General features: G+C 37.7%; 1 protein-coding gene and 1 pseudogene across 1 annotated transcript in view; one reads left to right on the top strand and one right to left on the bottom strand.

The window, feature by feature from the left end:
- Nucleotides 1–26936, top strand: part of GUCY1A2 (guanylate cyclase 1 soluble subunit alpha 2) — a 330262-nt gene that overhangs the window by 163782 nt on the left and 139544 nt on the right. The gene's annotated exons all lie outside the window — the stretch shown is intronic.
- Nucleotides 4284–6174, bottom strand: LOC121499830 (annotated as a pseudogene).

Raw genomic sequence — 26936 nt, forward strand, 5'->3', positions numbered from 1 at the left:
CCCGCAGTAGCTCCGGGGCTCTCCGTCTGCAGGGCCTGGGGGCTCCCAGGCGGGGCCGCTGATCTGCTCAGTTCCAGGCAGGAGCGTCCTTGCTGTCCTGGGCCCTCCCGGCCTCTGCCTGTCCCTGGGGGAGGCCGGATCCTGGGCTGTGTCCCGGCGCCCTGTGCTCCGGGGCCTGCGCTGTTGGATTCGCGCTCCCGCCCCGCAGCCGCCTCCGCAGAGCCGCCGCCCGAGCCCCTCCGAGCTGTTTCCGGAGCCGCGCAGCCCCCTCCGCGCGGGGCTTCTTCCTCCGCCCGAGCCGCCGCCTGAGCTGTTCCCGGAGCCGCGCAGCCCCCTCCGCGGAGCCGCAGCCCGAGCCCCTCTGAGCCGTTCCCGGAGCCGCGCCGCCCCCTCCGCGGAGCCGCCGCCCGAGCCCCTCCGAGCTGCTCCGGGTCCCGCCGAGCGCTGCAGCCCTTAGGGAGCTCGGCGCATCTCCCCGGGGCGCAGTTCCTCTGTTACTGTCCCAGGGAGCCCGAGGGCGTCCCCGCCTTTCTGGGGATCCTGCTCCAATTCCCCGGGAGGCCTTTCCGCGGGGAAGGTTGGTGCAGCTCCTGCTCCTCCGGGACGGGGCTCTCCTGTCCTGGGGACACTCGCCCCGGCCTCAGCCCGGCTCCTCGCGGGGCCCCTCCCCCTTGGAGGCCTTTTGTGTCTTTCTTTCTTTTTCCCCGTCTTCCTACCTTGATAGAAGCGCGAACTCTTCTCACTGTAGCATTCCAGCTGGTCTCTCTTTAAATCTCAGGCCGAATTCGTAGATTTTCAGGATGATTGGATGGTTTTCTAGGTAATTTGTTGAGGACAGGTGACTTGGGGACCCTACTCTGCCGCCATCTTGCCCCTCCCCCCTGTATTTTATATATATGCTATATATTCAACTACATTTTAAAATTGTAAGTCTGTGGAAGAGAACTTTTTTGGTTTCTTGAAGACCTAACAGTTTTCTCTCTATATGAACTAAACAGTAAGAGTTTCAGTTGGGTAGTTGATATGCCAGTCTCCACACCAGGGAAGAGGAGTTGAATATTAATCCCTGTGAATGGCCTTTTTGGTAATTTTAGAAAACTATAGAATGGATGAAGATTCAGGATGGTCCCTACCCTCTTAGGCTTATCATTTAGCGGGCAGCTTTTTTATCCAGAAAATTTTAACTCTTTTAAAAGTCACTTGACTTAGGAAACTTTGACTTCCTTAATCTAAATAAGGTTCAAAATACCAATTTTCCTCCCATACATATTTAAAAGTTAAAAACAAATGCAGACAATACTTCATTAAGTTCATAGGCTTATTACATAGGGTGTAATATAGCAATAAGATGGAATTGTCAATAAATGACCAGACATTAACATAGGCATCTTTCAGAGCAGGTTCTTGGCAAGGCAACACACTTTTTTCACTAATGGTGATGTCACAAAAGAATTTTTGGATTTTCCTCTTGAAATTTCTGTCAAAGTCAGTATACAAATTACATGAGTAAGCAATCTTACTTTTTAATCATATCTGGGTTTTAACCAAAATTATGTCACGCAGGTCAGTCAACTGCTTTATTCTAGGCTTAGCTCAGAATCGTGATAGGGTACCTCCAAAATTATATCCACTCTCAAAGCAAGATAACATGCTACCAATAATGGTTTTTTTTTAAAGATTTTATTTATTTATTTATTTATTTATTTATTTATTTATTTATTTATTTATTTATGATAGACACACACAGAGAGAGAGAGAGAGAGAGAGGCAGAGACACAGGCAGAGGGAGAAGCAGGATCTATGTAGGGAGCCCGATGTGGGACTTGATCCCAGGATTCCAGGATCATGCCCCGGGATAAAGGCAGGCGCTTAAACCACTGAGCCACCCAGGCTGCCCCCAATAATGTTTTTTTAAATGGGGTTTGACCTCTGCCCTATAGCAAGTGCATCTCTTGGCTCACTGCCAGGCACATGTTAGTGCTCAGTTAAAGGTTGCTTGAATGACCAACTGAATATCATGTTTATGTTACTTTGTGCTACTTTGAGAAGGATAATACTCATTTAACAATATCTTTATATGTTTCTCAAAAATAAATTATTTCACATTCATGGTATGCATTTACTGATTGCTTGCTATTTGAACTCTTGTTTTTTTCCTGCTCATGAAATGGCTTTCGACCTATTTATGTTGGCATATGTTCTATTCATTTATCTCCTGCCTAATTATGAAAACAAATTTAAGTAATGACTAGAAAGAAAACTTGTTGCCTGTTTCTCACCAGCCTTCCATGTCATCCCTGTATGACTTGTGAAGCTAACACCTTCAGCTCATTTCTAAATGTCTGTGTCGTGAGCATCATGGGGACACAGGTTTAAATGCACTTAATTAGTTCAAGTAATCAGCATCCGTTTCCTTCCCTATGTTGTCGTGGTTTCCGGCCCTCTTAAAGTAGTGGCTGAAAGTATAATTTTCTAGTGTCATTTATCTCGTTCTTGCTTTTGATTTAATAAATTGGTGGCATTTCTCATTCTCAAAACATGTTTATTTCCTTTAATGTCTTCCAAAACTTAGTTGTGTTACCTATCCTTTTGCTTTTTATTCTGTGAAAAATAGATACATTTGCTGAAAAGGAAGACAATAAAATGGGTTTATACATCTTTCAAAGTTTTCTAGGGTTCTTCTTCCACAGACTCAAATGTTTAATTAACAGGTCATCTTTCTCTGTACCACTAATATTTACAAAGGGCTTCTAGAATGAAACCTCAACTTTGCACTACGACTCCATTGATGGGACTGTTTTATATATAAAACAAAAAATATTCACCCATTTCTTCTACTTCTTTGTACATCCTACCTCTTCTGAATACCTCTCTGTTCTCTGTATTTATGAGCTTGGTGGTTTTGTTTTAAGATTCCATGTATAAGAAAGATATGGAATTTGTCTTTTTCTGACTTTTCACTCAGCATAATGCCTTTGAGGTCCATACTTGTTGTCACAAATGGCAAGATTTCCTTTGTTAGTGGTTGAATTAAAATAATGTTCATATATTCACATATATTTATATTTTCATATAAATATTCATATATATATATTATTCATCCATTGATGGACATTTAGATTTTTTTCTATATCTAAGCTGTTGTAATATGCCCTAATGAACATGGGGATGCATACAACTTTTTGCACTAGTGATTTAATTTTTTACAGATGAATACCCAGAAGTGGAATTACTAAATCATACAATAGTTCTATTTTAATTTTTTGAGGAAACTCCGTACTGTTTTCCATAGTGGTTGTACCAGTTTTCATTTCTACCAACAGTGCACTAGTTTCTTTTTCTCCACATCCTCGCCAACACTTGTTTCTTGTATTTTTTTATCCTAGCCTTTCTAACAGCTGTGAGGTGACATTTCATTGTTTCAATTTGCATTTCTCTGATAACTAGTGATGTTGGGCATCTTTTTGTGTACTTATTGGCTATCTGTATGCTTTGGGAAATGTCTATTCAGATCTTCTGACCATTTTTTAATCCGATTGTTTGTTGTTTAATTTTGCTATTGAGTTGTATGAGTTCTTCATATGTTTTGGATATTAGTACCTTATCAGATATAGCATTTGTAATTGTATTCTCCCATTCAGTAGGTTGCCTTATTTTGTTTTTCATTTCTTTTGCTGTCCACCATCTTTTTAGTTTGATATTGTTCCACTTGATTATTTTTGTTTTTGTTGCTTTTGCTTTTGATGGCATTGCCAAGACCTAGTTTAAGGAGCTTATATCCCATGTTTTCTTCTAGGAGTTTTATGGTTTCAAATCTTAAGTTCAAGTCTTTATTTTGAGTTAATTTTTGTGTATTGCGTAAGATGGTGGTCTAGTTTTATTCGTTTTGCATATTGTTGTCCAGTTTTTCCAACACTATTTTTAAAAAGATTTTATTTATTTATTCATGAGCGACACAGAGAGAGAAGCAGAGACACAGACAGAGGGAGAAGCAGGCTCCATGCAGAGAGCCTGATGTGGGACTCGATCTGGGGTCTCCAGGATCACGCTCTGGGCTGAAGGCGGCGCTAAACCACTGAGCCACTGGGGCTGCCCTCCAGCACCATTTTTAAGAGATTGTCCTTTCCACATTGTATATTCTTGGCTTTTTTTTTTTTTTTTTTGTCGTAAATTAATTGACCATGTATGTGCGGGTGTATTTCTGGGCTCTTTATTTTCTGTCCCATTGATTTACATGTCTGTTTTTATGCCAATAAAACTGTTTTAATTACTAAAGGTTTTTTTTAGACATTTGAACAGCTCACTTTGAAGGTCATTTTAAAGACAAAGTTAAACACATTCTGAGAAAAATTGCACAGAATACACTCATTAAGTTAGTATGGTGATTAAATGAAAACAAAGTAAATATATTTTCTTCTGCAGTTCTGGAAATAAGTTCTTTTGTCCTGAAGGTTCTTACACTTCCAATAAGGGGAAAAATCATGGCAGTTAAAGCTCCCTCTTAATCATATAAATCTACAGTAGGAACCAAATTTTTCTGTTCTTACCGATGAGTCAGTTTCAATCTTCAAAATGTGCCTTGTATGAGCACTGGGTGTTATTCTGTATGTTGGTAAATTGAACACCAATAAAAAATTAATTTATTAAAAAAAAGCTGTGCCTTGTTTTTTGAAAGATAGGATGCTAGAAATTCAATGGGACTTGGTGGTGTTTCTTTTGCAAGTACAGCAAGTCCCTCTAATAAAAATAGGCATAACTGTCTGATTCAGGTAGACACAAGTTGGCAGATTGGAGATCCACTCTCTGTGTTTTGATGGCCTTTCTCATTGCCTTTTTTGTTTTGTTTTGTTTTTGTTTTAATTGAGTTGGATTTATTCCAGAGAAGCCAGCTAGTAGGAGGCAGGGCATGGGATCTGGCTTTCATTTGTTTGTTTGTTTGTTTGGTTTTTATAAGTTTATTTTTTATTGGTGTTCAATTTGCCAACATATAGAATAACACCCAGTGCTCATCCCGTCAAGTGCTCACCTCAGTGCCCATCACCCAGTCACCACCACCCCCCGCCCACCTCCCCTTCCACCACCCCTAATTTGTTTCCCAGAGTTAGAAGTCTTTCATGTTCTGTCTCCCTTTCTGATATTTCTCACTTATTTTTCCTCCTTTCTCCTTTATTTCCTTTCACTATTTTTTATATTCCCCAAATGAATGAGACCATATAATGTTTGTCCTTCTCTGATTGACTTATTTCACTCAGCATAATACCCTCCAGTTCCATCCACGTTGAAGCAAATGGTGGGTATTTGTCATTTCTTTTTTTTTAAGTGTCCATACTATTTTATTTTTTATTTTTTTAAATTAATTTTTATTGGTGTTCAGTTTACCAACATACAGAAAAACACCCAGTGCTCATCCCGTCAAGTGTCCGCCTCAGTGCCCGTCACCCATTCCCCTCCAACACCCGCCCTCCTCCCCTTCCACCACCCCTAGTTCGTTTTGATTTGTATTTCCCTGATGGCCAGTGATGCAGAGCATTTTCTCATGTGCTTGTTGGCCATGTCTATGTCTTCCTCTGTGAGATTTCTCTTCATGTCTTTTGCCCATTTCATGATTGGATTGTTTGTTTCTTTGCTGTTGAGTTTAATAAGTTCTTTATAGATCTTGGAAACTAGCCCTTTGTCCGATATGTCATTTGCAAAAATCTTCTCTCATTCTGTAGGTTGTCTTTTAGTTTTGTTGACTGTATCCTTTGCTGTGCAAAAGCTTCTTATCTTGATGAAGTCCCAATAGTTCAGTTTTGCTTTTGTTTCTTTTGCCTTCGTGGATGTATCTTGCAAGAAGTTACTGTGTCTAAGTTCAAAAAGGGTGTTGCCTGTGTTCTCCTCTAGGATTTTGAGGGAATCTTGTCTCACATTTAGATCTCTCATCCATTTTGAGTGTATCTTTGTGTATGGTGCAAGAGAGTGGTCTAGTTTCATTCTTCTGCATGGATGTCCAATTTTCCCAGCACCATTTATTGAAGAGGCTGTCTTTTTTCCAATGGATAGTCTTTCCTCCTTTGTCGAATATTAGTTCACCATCTCATTGCCTCTTATCGTCTCAACATTGTCCCAAGACTGTAATCAGAGAAGGTTTTCTATAGCCTGCATCTGTCCCTCCATCATCTGCTCTGGCTCCATGGCAGACCCTGCAAACAAATCCCTAGAAACCAGTCTTGGAAAACAAGAACTGTGAGGAACCCAGAAGATTTTAACATGAAGATGCCAGAATGGAGTCCAGCCCAGTTCCCAACCTTGCCCTTCACCGCTACTTGGGTACAAGAGCACTTGGAGCAGTAGAAGAGCATAGTGGGATGGTCCAAGATCAGGTGCCTACATCAGCCCTGGAAGCTCCATAGTAGATCCCAGAACCTAGAATAAGTGGGAATTGGGGGAGGGGGGAGCTGATTACCTGCACCCAGTGGCTTGTTTATAAAAGCCCTGTCCCACAGTGCCACCAACTCTTAATTACTATAGCTTTGTAGTATAGAGTTCAAAACCAGGGAGTGTGATGCCTCCAGCTTTGTTCTTTTTCAAGATTTCTTTGGCTCTTTGGGTCTTTTTTGGTTTCATACAATTTTTAGGATTGTTTGTCCTGTTTCTGTGAAAAATACCATTGGAATTTTGACCGGGGTTGCATTGAGCTTGTAGATTGTTGTAACTATTAATTCTTCCAATTCATTAACACAGAATATCTTTCCATTTAAGTCCTCTTTAATTTCTTTCTTTAATGTCTAGTGGTTTGTAATATGCCAGGCTTTCACCTTCTTGTTTAAATTTATTCCTAGGTATTCTTTTTGATTGCAATTTTAAATTGAATTGTTTTCTTAATTTCTCTTTCTGAGAATTCATTACTAGTGTAAAGAAAAACATAGATTTATGTGCATTGATTATGTATCCTGCAACTTAACTGAATTTATTAGTTCTGACAGTTTTTGGATGGAATCTCTATTCTATTAGATAATAGAATATCATGTCATCTGCAAATAGTGAGAGTTTTACTTCTTTAATATTTGAAATTCAGTTCTACCACCTAATCCCTAGGATTTTAGTATGTATCTCCTAAGGACAAGATTCATCTACACAGCCATAATACCATTATCAAACCCCCAAAAATTGACTCTGAGAGGGTATTACCTACAATGTAATTCATATACAAATTTCCCCAATTGCCTCCAAAATTTTAAGTCTAATATTCCTTCTATGATCTAGTTGAGCATATGGTATATTTGGTTTTCATATTTTTTTTTAGCCAGCTTTATTCAAAATAGACTCCCACTATTGTTTTTATGACTTTAACATATTTTCAGAAGTTCTGTGATCTGAGTTTTTCTGGTATTTTCTCTTGAATGTGATAAGCTAAAAGGTACTTTTTGTTTGTTTTTTAATTATCACAAAGTTTTATTTCCTTAGGGCCAATTGATGGCATTATCTGAATGTATTAAAACCACAGAAGACATTTTTGTTTCTTTATTTAAAATTTATTTTTATTTGAATTCCAGTATTATTAATATTAGGTTCAGGTGTACAATACAGTGATACAACACTTAGATACATCACCCACCCATACATCACTTCATAATCCCTGTCATATATTTCACCTATCCCTCAACACCTCCCCTCTGGTAACCATCAGTGTGTTCTCTATAGTTAAGAGTCTGTTTCTTGGCTTGTCTGTCTGTCTGTCTGTCTCTCTTTTCGGGTTAAAGGTATTGGATAGGCAATATTGTGTACCTCCTATTGTATCACACCAAGAGGCACATAATATCAGTTTATCCCATTCTTTGTAATGCTAACTTAGATCACTTGGTTAAGGTTTTGGATGCTATATCTCTCCATTGAAAAGGTAACTTTTATTTGGTAATTAACAAGTTCTTTGTGTGGCGACACTCTGAACCATGTGAACATATCCTGTTCTCCAACAAACTGTCACTCAGTGGATTTAATATTCATTAATGATGCTCACCTGAATCCGTTATTATGTTGGCTGTGGTATAATGGCAGTTTTCTAATTCTGCCTCTTAGTCTTTTAAGCATAACTATGACGTCAGTAAAAAGTATTTCTGACTGCCCTGAATATGCTGAGCTGCTTCTTTTTTCTGTCTAGTTAATTATAATGAGATCCTCTTGATAGAAAAGATATACATGTTAGATGTCTGATGGACACCAAGAACACAGATAAAATGTACCTATATTAACTTGCACTCGAACTTCCATTATGAGAAAGAAATTCAAGCACATGTACATAATCTTTAAGGAAAGCAAAGACAACCCACATAACATGTTTTTCTTTGGTGCTAAGACTTGGATTTGTCTTCCTGCGAGTAAAAAGTAAAGAAATCCCCAGTTCCAAATATTAAAGCCATTCCACAAGATGGGGGAGGGGGGTAATGCACTAAGGACTCAGAAATTGACTCGTTTCAGGAAAATGGAAAGAGTATTTGAGATAACATCTGCCCCTAGTTTTGTTTTGTTTTGTTTTGTTTTACTTGTTTGTTATGTTGGTTTTGTTTGGCTCTTAAATAAGAAGAGAACATTGCATCCATGAAACATGAGCAAGCTGCTTTCTCATTTACTTGGTCTGGTGTGGACCCTGGACACTTCATGTCTCTCCAGGTGATGTTAACATGTGGCCAGGATTGAGAACTTGTAGGGGAATAAGAAATAACTCCAGTTTTAAAGATGGGTAGAAGTTGGACATGTAGAAATTGAAGGAGGTCTGTCCAAATGAAGGTAGGAGCATGAACAATGGTCAAACACCTGATGGCAAATATTGGCTCTTCTTCTTTCTATCTTAACCCTTTTTCTTTGGCATGTTTACCTGGAAGGTAACCTGAAAGATGATGAAATAAGGTTCACTCATTTGAAAGGCTCAGGCAGAAGGATTGCTGTGATTGTGTTATTTAGAGAAGATAAAGGTACTGTTCTTGATAATGTCCTGCAGCTTATCCTTTGTAGCACAGCAGAGCCTGTCATCTCAGTCCTGGTAGGCCCATTCCCAGAAGGATGTTACACTCTTTCCTGGGTTTGCCAGGATATTAAGCAAAACTCAGTTTATTAAAAATGTGTTCTGACACGGCAATGATATTGTAAAAGAGCAAAAAAATCCAAGCTTGGTTTTCATTTTTCTGCTTTAGCCAGAGGTTTGAAAACTGGATTTCAAACTTGTAAATACTGGTTATGAGACACAAGAAACAGAATGTAAATATTTTGAAGGGATATTAATCAAAAGCAGTGAGTCACATATAGTGGATGAAAAGCCTAAAACTAACTGTATCAGGACTTCAGATCAGAGTAAGTTTCAATTTTGGTATCAACTGAAAATGGCCAAATGGAAGATGAATATGAATAAATATTGATAATACAAACTATTGAATTTCTCTGATGATAAATGTTTCTTGGGCTTTGCACATATTCCTAATGTAAAAATACATATATTATGTAAAAAGTTAGAAAGAGACCCTTTGGAAATATTTTCTGTTCCTCTATTATATTTTTGGAAAAGCACAAGTTTTAGAGAATCAGATAAGCAGAATAGCAGACAGTATGGGGTCCTGAGGCTAAGAATATTTATGCCCACATATTTCAGAATACAGAGGAAAAGTAATGCCAGCCAAATTTGAAATATAAGCACTATTTTTTCTTTGCATTTTAAAACATTACCTAGAATAATACCTACACTTATAAGTTACCTTGAATGCCTACCAACAGGATTACAAGATGGTGACTCAGTGCTACACCCCATTCCTTGGAGAGTTCTCAGTGCCCCGAGATGAGTCTGATCATTCTGGGACTCAACAACTCATGTAAAAATGAGTAGTTAGATCTCACCATTTCCAAAATACCATGACACTCAAAAATAGAAATAAGAAAAAGAAAATAAAAAAGTCAGAGTCAGTAAAGTGGTAAGACTGTCTGTGGTGTTAGAACCTGAATTCTAGTTGTGTCTCTGTCAACAACTAGCTATGACTAGTTGGCCAAAATAAATCGTCTTACCTCTTGATGTCACTTGCAATGTGAGCATGAGGCTGGTATTTTAGTAATTCATAAATGTTTAGAGAAATAGAGCCATTTTCCCCCCTGAAACAAAATCTTTTCCTTTAAGATTTTATTTATTTATTCATGAGAAACACAGAGAGGAGAGAGACAGAGGCAGAGATACAGGCAGAGGGAGTAGCAGGCTCCATGCAGGGAGCCCGACGTGGGACTCGATCCTGGGACTCCAGGATCACACCCTTGGCTGAAGGCAGCACTAAACCGCTGAGCCACCCGGACTGCCCCCTGAAATAAAATCTTATTTGGAATCATAATATATAAAACAGTTGAGAGTAAAGATGTTAGGAAAAGTCATTTCTCCCAGCCTCCCCCATACTTCTGAGACCTACTTGGAGGGGCAACCACAGATACTGGAGGGTGTTGACACTGAGTGTGGTCTAGAAGCAGCAGCAGCTGATTGGAGATGTAGCACCTCAAAAGCTAGTTAGGAAGGGGAATCTGAAGTCCCTGCTGGGCTTACTGAATCAGAGACTCTGTATTCTAATGGGTATACCAGTAATATGTTTCACAGTAAAGTCTGAGAAATCCATCTCTAGAGATTCCTGAAAGTCTATATGAAAACTAAGTACTGGACTAGTTAACCCACAGGGATTAATGGTACTTTTTTTGCCCCTTGATATACCACATTGACCAGTCCTCAGCTGGAAGCCCACTGGGCAAGAACAACAAGTAGTGGTGGAAGCAATGCCATTTGTAGAGTCTTGGAATCAAGAATGAATAGTTGTATTTTATTTCACAGACAGTCCAGTGCTCTGTCTATTCTACAACATTGTTTCAAAGAGGAACTATATAATGGTCTTTATGTATGTTAGTCTATGAGTCAAGGGTCCAGCAGAAACTTAATGATATACTCAACTAAGATAGTTGGCAAGTCTTTCTAATAGAAAGGGTATTTACAGAGTTGTGCACAGGGTTAAGAGAACCAATAAGAGATTATGAAGTATGCAGGGACTAGTCATGGTGGGGACCACTGGCACTCCTAATCTTGATGGAGCAAGGAAAGGAAAAGTTCCTTTCAAGAAGAACCCATTACAGGAGCTCTTGCCTTAGGTAGAAGGATACAACCACTACCAAACAACACATCAGCGTGGGTCAAACCAAAAGAATAAATAAACTACACTTTTTCTCCTCTCTTGCTCACCTCCTGGTGGCTACCATTGGCCAAACCCAACTGGAAACCAGAGTGCAACTGGAGAGCCAATTGATGAAGTCCATATAAATCATCCTTTTGGGGCACAGTGCAAGGTACAGAAGGTTAGTGAGTGATTCTGAAGAACACAGAATAGCCAACACAGTAGCTAAGATGGTTGGACTTATAAATAGGATAATAGGAAATAAAGTTTTAAAGGAAAGATTTATTTTATTTGTTTGCATATATATTTATACACAGATATGTATATGAATGTATGTTATATATTGTGTAACACATGTAACATGAATGTATATCAAAGAACAAGAAGAATTTTCTAGGAAAAAGTGAGATGTAGCAGAATGTGTGCTTTGAAGAAGTATTTTTATCCTTCTGTGAAAATTTTAAAAACCAGAATAATGTTGATCTGTATTTATTTAATGCATGCTCTTTGATAGATACAATTAAAGACACTCAGGTTCAAAACATGGATCCCATCCATGTTAAAAGCAAAAAAAAAATACATCTAGAATATACATATGGTATATATTTAGTTGCATTCATTCAGCCAATATTTTTTAAGCACCTACTGAATACCAAACAGTATCTTTGTGACTAAAGTTTACAAGACGAGTCAAAAATGATATGGTCCCTATCCACATAGAATTTATAATCTCATTGGGAAGGGTATTTATGGTTATGGATCAAGTGAGATTTCAAGAGAAATATTGAGTTCTTTGGGACTTTATAACAGATACACCTGATTTAGAATGTAGATCCAGAGGAGGAAATCTTGAGGCACTTAAGATCTGAAATAGAAATAGGAATACAGCCGGGTAATAAAAGGTAGTAATGGTGAAGGGAAGTTGAGGGAAGCAGAGGAGGTGAGAATGTGTGTGGGTGTTGTTGGGAAGGCAGTTGGGGTGCTCCAGCCGGAGCAGATCATAAGTTCAGAAAGCATAGAGAAAAAGAGATTATGCAATATTTAATAAACTGAAGAGAATCTCTTATATGTGGTGCAGAGAGCAAGGTAGCATGGTACTATAAAGCCATGTGAAGTTATTGAAATATTTCAATTATTGAATCGGTTGATTAAATGGGAAAATTATGAATATAAGATCTTGGACTTACTATTACCACTTCAGCTAAAACTTGAATTAATTGTCTCCTGAAGTTTTTCTGAACAATAAGGCCAGAAGGCATTTTTTGTAAAACTTCCCCCAAGTTTAAGATTTTCCTTTAATGTAGGAAAAATAGTTGAATTGTTCCAAGTTTTCTGTCATATTTTGCTGTACATCAAGCTAATATATCTTTCTAAAGCAAATTTATGACAGTGTTCTTTATTAACGACCTTCTGAAGATAGAACCATTTTTTAAAATATTTTATTTATTTATTTATTTATTCATGAGAGAGAGAGAGAGAGAGAGAGAGAGAGAGAGAGAGAGAGAGAGAGAGACAGGTAGAGGGAGAAGCAGGCTCCATGCAGGGAACCCGACGTGGGACTGGACTGTGGGTCTCCAGGATCACGCCCTGGGCTGAAGGCGACACTAAACCGCTGAACCACCCGGGCTGCCCAGAACAGTGTTTAATTGGTTATTGCCAAAGTAGGATGAAAAATGTATCAAAGGATCAGGTTGACAACAAGTACATTTAATACGTCTGTGTGTGTGTGTGTTTTATGCTTATTGTTGAAAATTCTTAATTCTCGGGCAGCCCCGGTGGCTCAGCGGTTTAGCGCCGCCTTCAGCCCAGGGCGTGATCCTGGAGACCCACAGTCCAGTCCCACGTCGGGCTCCCTGCATGGAGCCTGCTTCTCCCTCTGCCTGTGTCTCTGCCTCTCTCTCTCATGAATAAGTAAATAAAATCTTTTTTAAAAATCTTAATTCTCTTTATTAGTTAATAGTGCTCACCTTCAGATTACCTTCATCAGGTACCTCAGGCCCTTGATGCGTCTATAACAATGCAGTCACTTTGCCTTCTGAAGACGATAACCTTATGGCCAATGTGTATTTCTCTGAATGCTAACCAACTGAAAAGGACATAGAGTCTCCCTTGTGCTAGAACCATCTATGCAGACACTATTATTTCATAGAAATATTTATTATAAAAATCCATCATAAGAGCACTGTCAGAAGTGTTGCAGATCCTGCCAGTCATCTTTTTCTCTTACTTTTGCAGTTGTTTTCTTTCACCACTAGAGTAGTTCTGATGGATTCTAACACAGGAAAATAAATAATGCAATCAATAACACTTTATTTCTTCCAATACCAAGGCTGTCATTGTTGGTGCAGATGAGAGGTAATATATTATTCTCAGACACATGAATCTATGCGTGGATGGGCATGACTGAACAAATTACTTCTTCCTCCTCCTCTTCATCTGCTTTCTGCTCCTCTTTCTCCTCATCTTCTTCCTTCTCCTCTTCTTCCTCTTCCTCCTCTTCTTCTTCACTATTCTGTGATTTTAAATTTATTTGCAAAGTTATGAAACACCAGCAAAATCTAGTTTTACAACATTTCTGTCACCCCAGAAAAGTCCTCCATGCCCACCAAAATCAATTCCCAATGCCACCAGCACCTGGAAACCATGAATCTATTTTGTAGCACTATAGATTTTTCTATTCTGGATATTTCATATAAAGGGATTTCCACAATATGTGGCCTTTTGCCTGGTTTCTCTAGTCAGCTTAATGTTTTTGAGGTTCATCCGTGTTGTAATGGGTATCACTGCTTTGTTCCTTTTTATGACCAAATAATCCATTATATGGATAGACCTCATTTTGTTTATCCATTCTCTAGTTTATAGAAATTTGTGTGGTTTCCATTTTTTGATCGTGATTAATAATTCTACTGTGACCATTTGTGTATGGGTTTTTGTGTAGACATGTTTTCAGTTCTCTTGGATCTTTGCCTAGGAGTAGAGTAACTGGGTCATAAGTAACTCCTCTTAACCATTTGGAAAACTGCCCAGTGTGGCTGCACCATTTCACATTCCCACTAGCAATGTATGATGGTCTCAATTTCTCCACAGAAGGAATTATTTCTCAACCAGGTTATGCTGTCATATTTTTCAAAAACCTTACGGATTCAGTGGCTCATTTTAAATTATTTTAATGCAGATGCTTTTTCCATCATGAAAAGGACAGGAAAAGTTGTATATAATTTGTTCTGATCTTGCCAAATGTGGAATTTCTCTAATACATAGTTTATAATAGATTAGACCATTTACTTATTATGGTCTCTGTTTGCTTATAAAGATGGAATTTTGTTGGTCATTAGTTGTTAGCTAAATATAAATATGAACATATAATTATAAATGTATATACATAATCTATATAGTTTGGAAATATTGTTCCCTCTCATATTATTCCTGAAATTTTGCTTGTTTCAGAGATGTTTTCCATTTCATTCATTCATGCATTTATTTATTTTACAAATATTGAAACTCTATCTAAAGTCCTATACTAGGCTCTATTTTTAAAGGTTACTCTTAAATATATCTTGTTTTCAACAAGCTTAGAGTTTAGTAGAGGGATAAGATGTGAAGAGTCATTGTCGGAGAGAATGTGCTAAGTCCCAAAAGAGAAGCTTGAGCAAAACCATACTGTCTCTGAGGTAAGAGAGGTTATATCTACCTGAAAAGATAGAGTTGGAAGTCAGGAACAATTTCCGAAAGGAAGTGACATTTGGAAAGCATCTCTCATAAATAGGATAGAGCCATGGTAGGATTGGAAAAAATCACATTTCTGTCTGTGAGTAAAGTATAAGCATAGCATATGTACTTAGAACAGAGTGGTTTGGTTTTGTCAGGAGGATAGTAGAGGTAAGGATGCAAAGTGTGGAGTGAGACTAGATCCCGAGAAGGCTTGGAATGGGGTCTACAGGCAAATGACCAAAACCTTAAGTGCTCAACATAAATAACAGAGAATACTCTGGAGATTATTTATTTATATACTGTTTGTTTTACAAGAAAGAATTGCAAAGTAGCAGTGACTATAAGTTTACATGCCCTGGTTTTTCACTGTACTTTTCTCATTCATAATAATATACCTTTTTTATTACCTCTAATGTTTTCCATTACATCATTGTTTCTTAAGCTTATTCAATAAAAACAAAACAAAACATCTTGTATGCTTGTAAAGAAGTAGCATATGACAATTTCTATAAATATTTCATGTCCTATTTCATAGACAATATTTTTTTAGATTTACCTCCTTTTTGTTAACCATCTGTTTTTCCATCATAGACTAGCCTTCTGGGTTTGTTTTCCTTTTCCTTCAATAATACATTTTTGTGTGTTAGTTTATTGTTCATAAGCGCTGTTGACATATTTATCTCATTGGCATTTTTAAAATGTAGCTTTTTTTGAGTGCATCATTTTAGGATGACAGTTAGTATCTCTGAGTCCATTTGAAATATTGTCTCCGGTTCATATTGTGGCTGTCTATCTGTCATTTGCAGGTACTCTTTTCTGTCTACTCTTATGATCTTGGTCAAAACTGGGTATCCTGCAGTTTCATTACAATGTCTAATCCTGGATTTCCTCATATTTCTATTTCCTGGTGGATATTGTGGTTGGTGGTGTGGGTTGATATTTTCCATTTGTTCGGGAAGATTCACAGTCATTATTGTTACCAATATTACCTTTCATTCTTTTTCTCTATTCTCTCTTCCATGTACTCTGATTAGAATTAGGTTAGATTTTTCACATTTTTTCTTATCTATCACTCAATCTGTCTTCCATATTTCCTACCTTTGTGTCTCTCCATGTGACATGTCACAGTATTTTCAGATCTGTATTATGATTCTAGTTCACTGATTTTTTGGGAGTAGCATCTCATACTCTCTTTAGCCCATCTGCCCTTTGGTTTTGTTAAACTTCAACCATTATATTTTTCTTTTTTTTTTTTTTTTTTTTTAATTAACTTTTATTGGTGTTTAATTTACCAACATACAGAAAAACACCCAGTGCTCATCCCGTCAAGTGTCCACCTCAGTGCCCGTCACCCATTCCCCTCCAACACCCGCCATCCTCCCCTTCCACCACCCCTAGTTCGTTTCCCCGAGTTAGGAGTCTTTATGTTCTGTCTCCCTTCCTGATATTTCCCAACATTTCTTTTCCCTTCCTTTATATTCCCTTTCACTATTATTCATATTCCCCAAATGAATGAGAACATACACTGTTTGTCCTTCTCCGATTGACTTATTTCACTCAGCATAATAACCTCCAGTTCCATCCACGTTGAAGCAAATGGTGGGTATTTGTCGTTTCTAATTGCTGAGTAATATTCCATTGTATACATAAACCACATCTTCTTTATCCATTCATCTTTCGATGGACACCGAGGCTCCTTCCACAGTTTGGCTATTGTGGCCATTGCTGATAGAAACATCGGGGTGCAGGTGTCCCGACGTTTCATTGCATCTGAATCTTTCGGGTAAATCCCCAACAGTGCAATGATAAACCTATCTTCTTCTTTTATTAAACCTTCCTAGTTGGTTTTGGTCATCTCTCCCTGCCTGTTTGTGATGCTACCCTTTATTTCTTTAAACATTCCATACCTGTTTTGTAATGCTAACTCTGAGACATCAGTGTCTGAAGTCTTAAATCTATTTTTTGTTTCTTCCAAGTCTCATTTCTGGTGGTTCGTTTCCCTGAATGCTTTGTGATTGTTGACTTTTATCTTCTGTTTGATACTATTTTATCCTGAAGAAGAGCTTGGAGCCTGAATGCAGTATGTGTTCCATATGAGAGAAGGTTTCTGTGTTTCCAAAGGGTCCATGGGGGCTGTGCAGACCTGGGACCACTTGAACCCCTTTAAGGGTCTCTGGTACAATCTAAGCATCTCAGGCTCAGCTCCCCATCCCTACCTCTAATGCAAAACTAAGTCTACAGATCTTGGTGCCTGCGTTGGCGTTTACCCTCAAGCTACTCTTTCTTTAAGTTTGCACATATAGCTCATGGTTAAGATTTCAGCTCCAGATGATAGCTTTTACTTTTGCTGAGGCCACTTGGAGCTTTATTTCACCTATTTAAAGCTCAGAAATGCTATAAAAATTATGTTTTGTACAGGATCTACTTTCTTTTTCTTTTCAAGATACTCTTGTTAGAGCCTCTAAATTGGCCTGTTGATGGAAGCCGAGTGATAGATTATTGTAACACAGGAGCAATATGGGAATTACCAAAATTCTTTGATCAATATAAATAAGAAAAACAGGAATATTTGAAAACAAACAGACATTAATTTGGCGTCTTGATTTGTTCAGTTTAGTTATCTATACCAATTCTTGCTAGTTTGTGCTTTTTGGATATTACCCAAAATATCATATTAATAAAATATTTGAAGTGTTCCTGTTCTAAGAAGTAACTAGGCCATTAGGAGCCTAGGAGATTACTAGTGGATAGCTCTTCTTAAAATTTTTATTTTTCTTCTTTTCATATACTTTAGAATGTTCAAAGGAAGAGAAAAGAAGGAGTTGGTCCATTAAGAAATCAGAGATCTGTGAAGTCAGACCAAAGATACCATTTGTCCATCTTTCCATTAGATAGTAAAATATTTATCCATGATTATTTTCATATAAATTTATTTAATAATTTTATTAATATCTGTAGATTACCCACTATATGGCATGTACTATTCCATATGGTAGAAAACAAAGGAACAGTTAGAAGTCTCTGTACTTCTATTATCAGGACAGACATTAACAAGGAAGAGTAGGAAAATAGTATGACAGGATGGTAAGGGCTAGGGAGAACAATAAACATCACAAAAGTAATAAAATGTGGTAGGGCTAAAATAATAGATGGGTAGATGGTTCTACTGGTTCCGAGCACTTTACTAAAGAACCTTAGAATATGATATGATGTGTCACAGCTAGAACACTCTTATGGTCCAGTAAATAAGTTGGTGTTCTGGGTGGAATTGTGTCCTTCAAAAAAATATGTCTTGGAAGGCTAGCCCCCAGTACCTCAGAATGTGACCATATTTGGAGATAGAATCCTTACAGAAGTAGTTAAGTTAAAATGAGGTCATTAGGGTGGCCTTAATCCAGTATGACTGATGTCCTTATAAAAAGGGAAAACTTCGGAAATAGAGATGTACATACACACAGAGAAAGAGAACACCATGTGAAGGTGAGGTCAAATGTTATAAGCCAAGGCCCTACCAGAAGCTAGGAGAGAGGCATTTAGAGCAGCAGGGTCTCTTGATCGTGGACTTCTGGTTTCCAAAAGTTTCTGTTTCAGTTTCTGTTGTTCAAGCCATTCAAATTGGTGGTACTTTATAACAGGAGCCCTCACAAACCAGTGCAATCAGTAATTCATTGTAATTAAAGCTTAACAGCGTGTAGGACAATAGGAGATGACAAGCAAAAGGGTTGGAAAACTCCTGATAGCCTATTATGACCCAGGCAGTTTTTATTTAACAAATATGTAATGCTGTTATATGCCAATGACTATTCTGGGTGTTTTGTATTAGCCAATATGTATCCAAATAGCAATCCTGTTATTGAAGTTCATTCATTATTGCCATCTTAAAGATGGGGAGTCACATTTAGGTCATGCTATCTACTTTCCATTTCCCAAGGAAAATGTTTGAACAAACATTACATGACCATGCAGAGATCCTTGGGCCTTGTATAGGAAGCTTTCTTGAGGGTTTCCCCACAACATGTGTAAACACACAATTTTTTGAAGTCCTGTTGTTGGTGCTAGTGAAAGGTTCAGGGAAAAGGCATACCCAAGACAAAGATACCCATGTTCTAGTCCCACTTCTGAGTTTCTTTAGCCACAGATCTTGGGCACATCACTTAGTTTTCTTCCATCTCCATTATTACACTTGCTCATATTAACCAGATAACTGCAAAATTAAATCAGAGGATAAATTTAAATTTAAATATAAACAACAAAGAGAAAGTCTCCAACCCATAGTTTGCCCTAGAGATTTTTATTTTTATAGGAAATATCTCCTCAATATCTCCCAAACAATGTATTAATTTATATACTGTTTGTAAACACTTAGATCTAAGAAATAATTTAGATTATTTACAGTATACTTGAGAGGTTTTGATATCTCAGTGGAATGAAAGATACACATGTAATTCAGTTTCAAAGAGATAAAGAATTGATAGCAAGTTATGATTTATGTTGGGTAAGTGTGAAACCAACCATATGTTAGTCCTTTATGCGAAGCTTTAGATTCAGAATTACACATTGAATTATGTTAATCTCAGGACTCTTCTAGTAATTCATTGATGGCCTAGAACCTTAAAGTGGGAGTGATATTAATTAGAATGATAAGGAATATAATCAGGTTGGATGGGAAAGAGCTATAATGGATTCTTTTCTCCAAGGTCACAGCATAGAGGGGATGCAACTCTAGACCACTTCTCAAATGGGTGATGGAGTTGGGGGAAAGTGATCTTTGATCAAGACCCGATGCTTAGTCAAGGTAAAGAAGGCTGTGATAATCATCAAATCCCACTCCCTCGACATAGTGAAGATGGATTTATTGATCCCATGATACATCTGAGGGCAGGTTAGGTATCTGAGCAGCTGGGTTGCAAGAGAGAATTCTGAACCCAGGCTCCTTCTTATTCCACCATCTTGGACACATGTCCTCCATGCAGAGGAAAGAGGAGAGGGAGGACTGGAGAATCACATGATTAAGCTCACATTCCAGTGGTCATGACTCACTTGTATGGCCTTGACCTGACTAGACCCTTTTGCTCTCTGCTTTGATCGGTCTGGACCTTCTTGCATGCCCTCAATGTGCTATGCTCTTTTTTCTATCTGGGCCTTTGAACTTGCCATCATTCACTGTGGAACACTTCCCTTGCCATATGCCAACAACTCCTGTGCTTTTCACTTTCATAAACAACCTCCAAGGCATGCTTCTTCAGTTGAATGCTATTATCTTGACAAGGAATTCATACGCATTGTTCATGTTCCTGGGGATGTTTACAAAGACGAATACTGATTATGTGTATCTGAGAAATTTTGCCAATGCAAAGTCAACCTTCATTGTGATATTTTAATTATGGTAGTATTTTGTAATGATTTGTGAAGCTTTTTTTGAGTGATGGGACATAACTCATTGAAGTAGAAATCTACTACAGACATTTAAATTATTTGCTGTTTTTCTTACTGTTACTGAAAATGCTACAGTGAATAAAGGGATGTATTTTTAACCCATATCCGATGCCTATTCAATGCAGCTTCATAAAATATATTACCATCAGAGTTTCTTCAACATAATTGCATTATAATTTCTTATTTGATTGTGTGTCTCTAGCACCAGTCAAATCATCATCCTTGTCATAATGCTTAATAACAAGAGTAACAATAGTATAATAATAATCACTGAATGCATGTATATTGGGTACTAGGTAAGGTTTTTTATGCATATTACCTCATTTAAACTTCACCCTAATGCTATTCCATTAAAATTGTTATTATTCCAGTCTTACAGATGAGGTTGCTATGGCCCTGAAGGGCCATGTGATGTGTCTGTGGTTACTACTCAGACAGCAAATGATGGAACTAGGCTCTAAACTCATATAATTTTTAGTTTCAAAGCTGTCACTCTTTTCATCCATCTCTCCACACTATGTATGGAAAGAACATTGGTCAGGGCTGTCAGGGCTCTCTAACTTACCTCTGTGTGATCTCTGGCACTCAGCCCTCCCTGGCCTCAGCTTCTCTAATTATAGTAGCCTTGATTGTGTACTCCTCCCAACATCAGAGAGCAAAATACAGCAATGTCTGTAGAAACATTTTAAAACTTGTACAATTCCAAGGGATGATTGAGAGATATTACTGGTCACAAATAGGCTTTATTTGTCAGGCAGACCTTGGCAAACGTTAAGGATGCACTTGGAAAACTCAAATCTCCAAATTGATAACAAAATAAACATTATTCTCTTAAAATGCAGTGGTGTGCCAATGGAAAAAAATGTAAGGGACCCTCTTCACATCTTTAATGGTTCCACAGATATGGAGGAAAGTCATTCATAAAGTTGTCAAAACAAATACTGTCTAGAGTGTTTGTTGAAACAGTTTTGTGATTCACCTTTGATGAAAGTATTTATGGGCTTGTTAATTTCCTAGCTCTGAGCCATTCCTGAATTTTCTGTTCCTCTCTGTTTTATTCAGAACATATCTTCTAGCTCTGAACTATCCACAGTGAGGCTGTGTATGCTGAGAGGTCTGGTTTGAGTCCTTGCCCTTTTACCAACTTGCCTGGCACCCTTATGCAAAGTGTCCTCCCCATGCAACTTATTCTTCATTTACACATGTGAGATGGATGGATTGGACAAAATGATATTTGAGGCAGTAGTTCCCAAGTCTAGTCAATTTTCAGAATCGCACAGAGGTCTTGTAAAAAAAATCAGTTTCTGAGCCCAACAACAGGGGGTTCTGATTCAGTACATTTGAGGCAGGCTCAAAATCCACAGTGAGATATCAGAAAGGGAGACAGAACATGAAGAGTCCTAACTCTGGGAAATGAACTAGGGGTGGTGGAAGGGGAGGAGGGCGGGGGGTGGGGGTGAATGGGTGACAGGCACTGAGGGGGCACTTGACAGGATGAGCACTGGGTGTTATTCTATATGTTGGCAAATTGAACACCAATAAAAAGTAAATTTATTATTAAAAAAATAAATAAATAAATCCACAGTGAGGTTGCCTAGTAGTTACCAAAGACTTCTTTGTGATGGATTATGCTCAACATGGCACATAGGACTTTTTGTAACATTACAACTGTTTGAGGTAAATACTATTCTTATACCCTTGATGGCCTATGCCAAGTTTTTAATTGCTTGCTCATTCCTTATGTCTCTAGGTCCTTGCTTATCTTTATGATTGTATCCTTACTTATACATACTTGGTGGCTCTATGTTCTGAACCTGACAACTGGCTAGGTTTGGAGCTCTAAATCTTGTGTTCATTGTTTCCATGCTTTTGTCCATTGCTTGAGCCTATTCATATTGACAGTCTGAAGACTCTAAACTGGGGAGGGGTTAGATGCCTGTGATTGAGGGCCACTCCAGCCTTCTCTGAGGGTGGATCTTCAGCTTGAAGTGTGTAACCAGGGTCCCTAACCGTGCACATGTCCCAGGTCTCAGAGTCGCCTTACCCATGCCCTCTCCCCTTGGCTCTCAGGGAAACCTGGCTTCTCTCTGACCCTCTCAGAGATCCAGCACAACGTCTTGCTTTTTTGTTGCTTGTTTCCTTTGTTTTCATTTGGTTGTTCCATTTTCTGATGTGTGTACGTGGGAGTGTCCTTACAAACCTCTCCTACCTCTTAAGAGATCACTGCCTCAACAGTATGTTTTCATCACGATCTACTTGTTCTGCAGCAGGAGGATCCCTCAGCTCTCCATAACCTGTCCATTCTTTCCTCTTTCTTTGTTTTTAAAATGTGTATCTCCTCTGTTAAAATATAAGTTTCTTAAAGGCAGAGACCCTAACTGTCTTAAACTCAATTCTATCTTTAGTACTGAGTAAAGGTCTTACATATAACACTTCTTCAAACCTTCTATGTGACATTGTCAAAAGCAAGAACATCTCTGTGACCCAAATACTAATTCATTTCTTACCACAAAGAAATGAAAAATTATACTTAGATCAAATGATGGATGGAATATCAGAGCCATGAATTTACTAACACATCAGTGAGTAGCCATATGTGACTCTATGCATTGTAGTTTAAATTAATGAAAATCAAGTAAAACTTAAAATTTCATTCTTTGGTCACACTATTTTCCTAGTTATTTCTTTTAAATCTTTATGCAACTGAGACAAAATGGAAAAGACTATTTCTATTACTAAAAATAGCCACCCTTGATCTTTCATTTGACCTCTGATTCACAAGAATGAAATGAGGAATGGGAGGGGAGAACAAATATTTTAATATAAATGCACACATACACATATAACTCACACATAAATAACAGACTTGGATAATTGGAAGTTAGGGTTTGTTCTCTTTTTTTCTGAGGCCTTATCAGAATATTTTCATGTTAAATGGGCTGAGTCAGAATGGCTAACTTTTTTATAATTCCCAATTCTTATTAATTTGTACTCTGTTACTATAAGGCAGCTTCCTTCATCCTTATGTAACAATGAGTTAGTGCTTTGTGCAGGATTATTTTTGTAATATATCCTGAAGAGAGTATAGAATTTCCTGTCATTGTAGAATATTTTAGTGGTTGTTCCAAATATTTACTACAGCGTCTGAAGTGTAGTTTTATCAACTCATTATATTGAAATGTAACCACAATCTCCCATGGGATGATAAGTGCCCTTGTGGTGACAAAGGCACCCCAGAGGTGCAGACTATGTGTGTTAAAGTAAGGAAGACTTTCAGTGCTGTCCTTGAGTGTGTGTGATTTACTGATTGTGTGAATGTGATGAAACAATAAAATCATCTGCACTCTTTGGGAGAAAAGATAATCTCTGCATGCGAGTCTTAAAAACCGTGTATCAATTTAATATTCCTCACATCATGTGAAATTGTTAAATAAAAAAATGTATAAAGAATCAAAAAGCAAAACATAAGCCTTTTGCATTTAGAAAATTGCACAACAGAATATCAAAACATTCTCTGATGTACTACTTTCAACTATGAAGCATAAACCTATTTCCTTTAAATATTGTATGAATCCTGCTGTGATTCAAAAAGAAAAGTGGCATCTAATCATGCAACATTAAATCGACTTTGTTATGTGGTTTACTGACTTATCTATCAAAACAGAATTCAAATCCATTTTTAGAATGAAGTTTTGATAATAAATTTATTTTTATTGGTATTCAATTTGCCAACATACAGAATACCACCCAGTGCTCATCCCGTCAAGTGCCCCCCTTAATGCCCATCACCCATTCACCCCCACCCTCTGCCCTCCTCCCCTTCCACCACCCCTAGTTCATTTCCCAGAGTTAGGAGTCTTTATATTCTGTCTCCCTTTCTGATATCTCCTACCCGTTTCTTCTCCCTTCCCTTCCATTCCCTTTCACTATTATTTATATTTCCCAAATGAATGAGAACATATAATGTTTGTCCTTCTCCGATTGACTTATTTCACTCAGCATAATACCCTCCAGTTCCATCCACGTTGAAGCAAATGGTGGGTATTTGTCATTTCTGATGGCTGAGTAATATTCCATTGTATACATAAACCACATTTTCTTTATCCATTCATCTTTCGATGGACACTGAGGCTCCTTCCACAGTTTGGCTATTGTGGACATTGCTGCTAGAAACATCGGGGTGCAGGTGTCCCGGCGTTTCATTGCATCTGAATCTTTGGGGTAAATCCCCAACAGTGCAATTGCTGGGTCGTAGGGCAGATCTATTTTTAACTCTTTGAGGAACCTCCACACAGTTTTCCAGAGTGGCTGCACCAGTTCACATTCCCACTAACAGTGGAGTTCCCCTTTCTCCACATCCTCTCCAAGAGGATTCCCCTTTCCTCTCCAAGAGGGTTCCCCTTTCTCCACATCCTCTCCAACATTTGTGGTTTCCTGCCTTGTTAATTTTCCCCATTCTCACTGGTTTTGAGATTTCAAGAATAGCAATGAAATTAAGTATAAACACATGGCGGGGGGGTCGGTGGGAAGGGGAAAGCAAGCATTTCTATGCTAAGATATAATGTCTGGAGGGTTATGTTTTTTTTTCTGATTCTATCAATAAACAGTATGAATTTTATTGTCTGATTTTAGCCTACAGTATCATAATTAGCCTGAGATTTTAATATTCCCCCAGATACATATACCTTACAATTGTACCTTATAATTGTACATATACTTTACAATTGAATTTACTGTTTAATTTATTAAAACTGCAAAGATGTTCTGCTTAAATTCCTGCATATTTAAAGTGAGTAAAATAGTACTGATAGATTGTAGGTATTAAGTAAATATTTGTAAAACAGATGAATAGATAAATAAATGAATGCTTTTAATTTCTTTTAAGTTCTATTTAGTGTACTTAAGAATTCTTATATTGCCTCTTTAAATAAGAATATTTAATGAGGGATTCTTTTTCAGAGAAAATCAAAACAAATTTTGCAGTTTTAAAAAATTATAGCTATTATAAATGTAGATATTAGATTGGAATTTTAAGAAACCAATAGCCCCTTGGGAGAAAATTGGTTTTGTATCAAAACAGTATATTTCTCTGGATAATTATGGACTAAAAATCAAAACACAAACAAGTGAATGGTAAAAATAAACAAGCAAAGCAGGAAAACAAAAGCTCTGCTATTATCAACTAAGCGATTTTTCACTTAGCATAATTCCCTACAGATTAAGCCACAATTTTACTTCTGTAAGTAGAATATTCTTTATATTATTATATGGTATTCTATGTTAGTTTAACCATTTACCCACTAAACTACATCTGGACTATTTCCAGTTTTGGCCATTGTGAATATATCTTATGGTGATTGATTTCTACTTTTTTTTTTATTTCTACTTTTATTCCATGTAGAACATATTATGTATAATTTCAATTTTAGAAATTTTTTTAAAAGATTTTATTTATTTACTTATTTATTTTGAGAGTGTGCACAAGCAGGAATGGAGCAGATGAGAGGGGAAGAATCTCAAGTCGACTACCTACTGAGCGTGGAGCCTGATGGGGGCTTGATCTCACAACCCTGAGATCATGACCTGAATGTTGTGGTGGTTTTTTGTTTTTGTTTTTAATGTGGCCCAGGATATGATCTGGCTTAGAGTATGTTCTATGAGTTCTTGAAAAATATGTGTACTATTGCTGTTAGGTGGATCATCCTACGTATATCGTTAAGATCCTATTTACCTAATTTTGCTGTTTCAACCTGTAGTGGCTTCCTATGGTTAGTGTAACCCATTTCCACAAACTGTAAAACAACAGACATTTACTCTTACACAGTCCTGAAGGTCAGAGTCTGAAATCAAAGTGTGGGTAGGGCCATGGTCTCTCCATAACATCTGGAGGAGAATCTATTCCTTGACTCTTGTGGCTTCTGGTGGCTACTGGCGAGCCTTGCTGTTTCTTGGCTTGTAGTGACACTACTCCTGTGTCTCTGCCTCCACATCCTCATGTGTTGTGTGTACAATTTCCCTGTGCTTCTCTGTTCTAAGGACACCTGGGATGAATGCAGGTGGTATCATAATTTTTGTTTCACACTCAGTACATATAATTTAGACAACTCAGAGTAGGATATTTATTCTGTGGTAATTACCCATATTTCTAGTTTTTCTGTTTTTTTTTTCCCTTCCAGATGCTGTAAGATTCCTTCTCATATTATCTTTCTGCTTGAAAATTTTTCTTTGGCCATTCTTTAAGGGTAGGTCTATGAGGACACAGACTTCTAGTTTTTCTTCAGTTGCCAATGTGTTTTCTCTTTGTTTTTTTTTTTTTAATTTTTTAAAATTTAAATTCAATTTGCCAACATATAGTATAACACCCAGTGCTCATCCCATCAAGCACCCTCCTCAGTGTCCATCACCCAGCTACTCCATCTCTGCACCCACCTCTCCTTCCACAACCCTTTGTTTCCCAGAGTCAGGAGTCTCTCATGGTTTGTCTCCCTCTCTAATTTTTCCCACTAAGTTCCCTTCCTTTCCTTCATAATCCCTTTCACTCTTTCTTATATTCCACATATGAGTGAAACCATATGATGATTGTCTCTTCATTCTTCAAAAATAGTTTAGTTTACCCAGTTGTAGAAT

Source organism: Vulpes lagopus, chromosome 10 (genome assembly GCF_018345385.1).
Source record: "Vulpes lagopus strain Blue_001 chromosome 10, ASM1834538v1, whole genome shotgun sequence".
Taxonomy (NCBI): Eukaryota; Metazoa; Chordata; class Mammalia; order Carnivora; family Canidae; genus Vulpes; species Vulpes lagopus.